Source organism: Trichechus manatus, unplaced genomic scaffold (genome assembly GCF_000243295.1).
Source record: "Trichechus manatus latirostris isolate Lorelei unplaced genomic scaffold, TriManLat1.0 scaffold00003, whole genome shotgun sequence".
Classification (NCBI taxonomy): Eukaryota; Metazoa; Chordata; class Mammalia; order Sirenia; family Trichechidae; genus Trichechus; species Trichechus manatus.
The window spans coordinates 11,276,237-11,282,236 of NW_004443939.1; the positions used below are offsets into that span (position 1 = coordinate 11,276,237).

The following is a 6,000-nucleotide window of genomic DNA, read 5'->3' on the forward strand; positions in this document are numbered from 1 at the left end:
ATACATGGGGTTGCCATGAGTCAGAATCAACTCAATAGAAACCAGTTTAGAGAGAGAGAAAGTAGATGAGTGGTTACCAGGGGCTGAGAGAGGGGAATAGGAAGTTATTGCTTAATGGGTACAGAACTCTTTCTTGTAGTGATGAAAAAGTGTTAGATACAAATAGTGGTGATAATTGCACAACATCGTGAATGTGATTAACGCCATTGGATTGTATACTTGGAAATGGTTAAAATGGCAAATTTTATATTGTATAAATTTTACCAGAATTTTAAAAAAAAAAATCTACTTCATAAGGTTGTTGTGAGGATTAAATGAAATAGCACATGACCAACAGGGAGCTCAGAGTTGGCCTCCCTATATCCACACCCACCCTGTCCTCAAGGAATTTACAATCCAGGAGGAAACCGTAAATGAATGCATATATTCATTACTAGATGGGATTGCTGTGGGTTGGAATCAGCTCAGCAATGAGCAAATTCCACAAGACTCAAAAGGCAAATGCTGAACTTAGAACCTTGTAGTGCAATATAAGACCGTTTTCTAGAGGTGCATAGATTTTCTCAGTTACTCTCTGTGGCCACAAGATGGCGAATGAGTCCCAGAAGGACCTAACATCACTTAGGGACAATCAAGAGCACGTTCTTAGGGACCATCAGATAAACACATAAGCAGAATGCAATAGACCAGAAGTCTAATCTTGACCTTTCTATTGTTTGTGGACATCTGACCTCCACCCTGAAGCCTATTTCTCTGTTGAGATTGTCTTTGCAGAAACTTTTCTGTCTATGCCTTTGGACATGTTTTTCCTTTGAAAGTGTTTTTAAATATTTTTTGTGTTTTAAAGACGCTTCCACCTCCATGAAAGCAGGGACCATATCTGACTTGTTTGTTTGTTTTAAGTTTTTCTATTTTTCTAAGTTATACATGCACAGAGTTTAGAGTTAAATAGTTCTGCAAGGCTTGTTATGGAAAATCAACGTCCCTGATATGCTTCCCAGTTTTTCAGTTCCTAGAGGTAACTACTTTCAACTCTTCTTCTTCTTCTTTTTTTTTGTTTTTAATTGTGGTAAAAATATATATAACAAAAGATTTGCCAGTTTAACGTTTTTTACAGGTAGCCCATGTCTGTCTTATTCATCACTATGTTGTTCCCAGTGCTCAGCAGAATTGCCTGGCACCGAAAAATACTGTTAATTTGATGAGTGAGAGAATGTATTTGGCTTTCTCCTGCTTCTCCAGAACTTGCTACTACCCTCCCAACACACACACACACACACACACACGTTTTCACTAATCAGAAGAGAAGAAGCCTACGCTACAGAGGGGTTATGGAATGGCCCCAGTGTAAGAGTTTACTTGGGAAGGGCCTCTGCTGTGGTACTCATCAGAAAGCAGTAGCCGGAGAAATGAGAGTGTGTCCGAGTGGTCTCGCTGACAGCTGCACCATCACCACCACCCTGAGTACGAACCCCAGGGCTTGTGACTAGACCAGTTTGGCATAGGCCTGAACTCTCTGTCAGAACTTCTTGGCTGAGCCCAGTGAATCCTAGCATGTCTTCATTTGATGACACCGCTAGATATCAAACCAGACAGAAATCATAAATGATAATAAAAAAAAATCATTGACGCCATTGCTTTGGGAATATATGTTTTTTTTAAGTGCCTGGATTGTTGAAATCTATTAAATTTATCTATTATGAAGATAAATAAGCCCCTGTACTCCAAGATAGAATTTGCTAGTAAGAAGATCAGACTTAATGGTCCGACTAAGACTGGAGGAACCCCAGAAATCATGGCCCCTGGAGTCTCTATCAGCCCAGAACTAAAACAATTTCTGAGGCCAACTCTTCAGACAAAGATTGGACTGGACTATGGGACATAAAGTGATTCTCGTGAAGAGTGTGCCTCTTAGCTCAAGTAGATACAAGAGACTAAACGGGCAGCTTCTGTCCGGAGGTGAGATGGGAAGGCAGAGAGGGCTAGGAGCTGGTTGATTGGACATGGGGAATCAGGGGTGGAAAGGAGTAGTGTGCTGTCACAGTATAGGGAGAGCAATTAGAGTCACATGACAATGTATGTATAAATTTTTGTACGGGAAAAAAATTAAAAAAAGAAAGAATTTGCTAGTGGACAAGACAGACCAGTATTATAATGTGGTAAACTCTTAATTTAGAGATGTGCACAGGATGCTTTGTTAGCTCCCAGAAGCAGCACCAGACCCCGCGTGGGTTGACAGGGCTGGAGGTGGGAAGGAGCGAGTTGGTTGGGAAGGCTTCCTGAAGGAGACATTCAAACTGAAGCATGAAGCGCAACAGCGAGATGAAGGAAGGTGGGGAGGGTGAGCCAGGCAGAAGGAGCACCATGAGCTTAACACCATGGATGTTAAAATGAAGTGTCAGTTACTCCAGTGCTTGTGGAAACCCTGGTGGCGTAGTGGTTAAGTGCTATGTCGGCTAACCAAAAGGTCGGCAGTTCGAATCCACCGGGCACTCCTTAGAAACTATAGGGCAGTTCTACTCTGTCCTATAGGGTCGCTATGAGTCAGAATCCACTCGATGGCAGTGGGTTTGGTTTTTTGTTTTTTCCGTGTGCTTGTAATTAGCAGAGATGAGAAGCCATCCAGGAGGTATTTAGAGGCAAAGTGAAGGGAGCCTAGCACTAAAGTTTGGCCAAAAATAATCAACACAGATACGGAAATGTTGCTAAAATGTACGTAAGTCCTTTACATGTATAGCACCAGATGGTTTTTAACGTACACAGCACTCTGTAACTGAGATTCTAGAGCCTAGCATCCAATCTTAAATTCCAGAGTCAGCGCTGCCAAAGCTGAGAAACTTATTTTGGCTCTTGATCTCTGAATCTTGTTAATGACATCACTATTTCCCCAGCCTCTGAACTTAGAAACCATGACCTTATCCAAGGCTGCCATCTCCCCTGGCATCGTCACCAGTCAAGTCCATTTGGTCACCAAATTCCATCTACTCTGTACTTGAAAGGTCTCTTAAAGAAGCCAGCTGTTTGCTCACTTCCAAACACTGTTCTGACCTGCTTCAGGTCCTCGCCATCTCTTCAGGTCCATGCTTCAGCCGTCTGTCCTCTGAGCCTCTGATCCTTCCCTCCTTCGGTCCAGCCTCCTCATTTTCCCGGCGGATCTTGTGAAAGCATGCCTTCTATCAGCACCACCACCCCATTGCCCATGACTAAATCCTAACTTCTAGCTTCCACCACTCTTCTCTATCTGGTCTTAGCTTGCGTTTCAAGCCTCCTCATCTCCCATTCTCCCCCACCCCACCCCCCCACTACACACACACACACACACACACACACGCACGGCTTTTCACCATTCCCGGAATCCACCAGATCCTTTCAGGCTACCAAACCTTTGCATGTTCTTGCCCCTGCCCATCGTCCCGTGATGGTGCAAACAGTTAACATGCTTGGCTGCAATCCAAAGGTTGGAGGTCTGAGTCCACCCAGAGGTGCCTCAGAAGAAAGTCCTGGCAATCTACTTCAAAAAAAATCAGCCATTGAAAACCCTGTGGAGCATAGTTCTACCCTGACATACGTGGGGTCTCCATGAGTTGGAGTCAACATGATGGCAACTCATTGGTTAAGCTCCTGCCTATAATACTTTTCCACCCCTTTCTTTACCTAGTGACTCCTTCTTTCCCATCAAGAGCACCTTAAGTGTCACCTCCTCTAGTCTCCTAAGCAAGGTAACTGGCTTCATTATTCCTTCCTTTTGTTATTCCTCAGTTTTAGCACATGTACATTGCCGCTTCTTGACTGTGGCCCTCTTGGGGGCACTGGGGCCTCGTCTTACCCCTTTTTCTGTTTAGCCCTTAGCCTACCTCCTGGCACCAAGAAGGCACTCGGTAATGATAGACACATACACCAATGAAATCTCCCCTTTCTGCGCTAAATTCTTTGGGGCTACGATCCTGAGTTTCTGGCTAGACATTTCCATATATGTGACCCACAGGCTCTCAAAACCAATGCGTGCAAAAACAAAATTCCCTTTCTTCCCTGAGACTCAAGGTCTCAGAGTGTCCCTCTCTAGTCATCCTGACTCAAAGGTGTAGTTGCCTTTAACCATCCATCACCCCCCACATCCCTCCCCAACCAATCACTCAGCAACTTCTTCCATTGTTTCCCCCCTGAATATCTTTCAGTCTGTTCAATTCCACTCTAGTTTTACTTCTTCATCTTTCATCTGAGCTATTGCAGTAACCTCTAACTGCCCCCTCTCTTCCTTCCATTCATTTCTCTAAATTGTCACCATAACTATCTTTTGATCGATGCCATTTTTCGGTCTTCTTAAAACCCTGTAATGTTTTTCCATTTTCTGTTTTCTGGCAAGGCCTTTATAATCTGACTTTAAGTTACCTTTCCACCTTCCACTTGCCTTTTCCTCCAGCTGCCTGCTAGCACTCATCCTAGCCACGTGGTACAGTAATGGCCTTACGTTTCCATGACTCTGTCTCTGTTCATCCTCTCCCCTTGCTTGTGTCTACTTACCAAACTCCTGCTCATTCATTGAAGCTCAACTAAAATCTGAAACTTTCTCACGCCAGCCAGCCAGAATTAGTTATTCCCTCTTCTGGATTTCAGTTATACCTCAATTATAGCACTGACAGAGGGACAGTGGTGGTTCAGTGGTAGAATTCTCACCCTCCATGTGGGAGACCCGGGTTTGATTCCCAGCCCGTGCACATCAGCGAAGACACTGCCTATCCATCAGTGTGTTGCTGTGATGCTGGGAAGGTTTCAGTGGAGTTTCCAAACTGAGACAGACTAAGAAGAAAGGCCTGGTGGTCTACTTCCAAAATTCAGCCAATGAAAGCAATATGGATCACAACAGTCCAAACTCCTTATGCATGGTATCACCACGAGTTAAGGCTGACTCAGCGGCAGCTAACAACAGCATAGCATTTACCATTTTCTGCATTTCAGTAAACTTAGCTTTGTGAATATCTGTGTCATATTCTGTTGTGAAAACCTCAGGGAAAGGAGATGCCTCTTATTTGTGTTTCACAGTCTTCCCCTCCCTCAGCCCCATAATGGTCTTCAGTAAATGAATAATTGAATTGAGCTATTCTTGTACTTGTTTTATTTCTCAAGCACTAGCTTTTGAGCTCCTTGTGCAGGGACTGCATTTTCATCTGGGTGTCTACTGCCATGTCTTATACATAGTAGGTGCCCAATAAATATTTGTTGAATTGGACTGTTAAATAATTCTATCATTTGAGAAACGTCTCATTGAAGACAGAGAATTGCCTTTCTCATTTTTGCACAGAGCATGCATTTTCAACCACCAACTATTCCTGCTTGGCTGTGTGCAAGCACATCAGTTTTATAGCCACAAATGTGACTAGCACAACCCACGGGTGAGTGCTGATAGATGCTAACTGTAGATGCAGCGGAAATATTAATGAGCTGTCACTTCTCAACATTTTTAAAGGGGATTTTTGCAATATTTAAAAACATGCCAAGATTCTTGGAATGGAATCCTTTGATCAACAAGGGCATTTTCTGTTGAAACATGTATTACTTAGAATACTAAAAGAAATTAATCTTTCAATACAGTGAGCCAGCTTATATGGAGAATAGTTGATTCCTCTGTTAATTGCTGTGGGCATTATAGATATATGTGTGGAGTTGGTGTTTTACTAGGTACTGGAACTTTGGGGAAGTTCCTTAGGCTCTCTGATCCTCCTTTCCCTCGCTCATCTATAAAATGGACATGGAAGTATGTGCCTCATTGATATGCAGGAATTTCATGAAATAGGTGCCTGCTCTGTTGCAGGGGCAGGGAAGGGTGGCCATGGCTTTTGTCACGACATGTCAACCCTCTCCCTTCTCAACCTTTTTTTTTTTTTTTTTTTTTTGGTGTAAACATACATAGCCAAAGATACACCATTTCAAAAATTTCTACATGCACCGTTCAGTGACATCGACTACATTCTTCCAGTTGTGCTGCTATTCTCACTTTAGATG

The 6,000-nt window shown here is 43.2% G+C and overlaps 1 protein-coding gene across 2 annotated transcripts in view; it reads left to right on the plus strand.

Annotated features, from left to right (window-relative positions):
* Positions 1 to 6,000, plus strand: part of CACHD1 (cache domain containing 1) — a 275,041-nt gene that overhangs the window by 266,313 nt on the left and 2,728 nt on the right. The gene's annotated exons all lie outside the window — the stretch shown is intronic.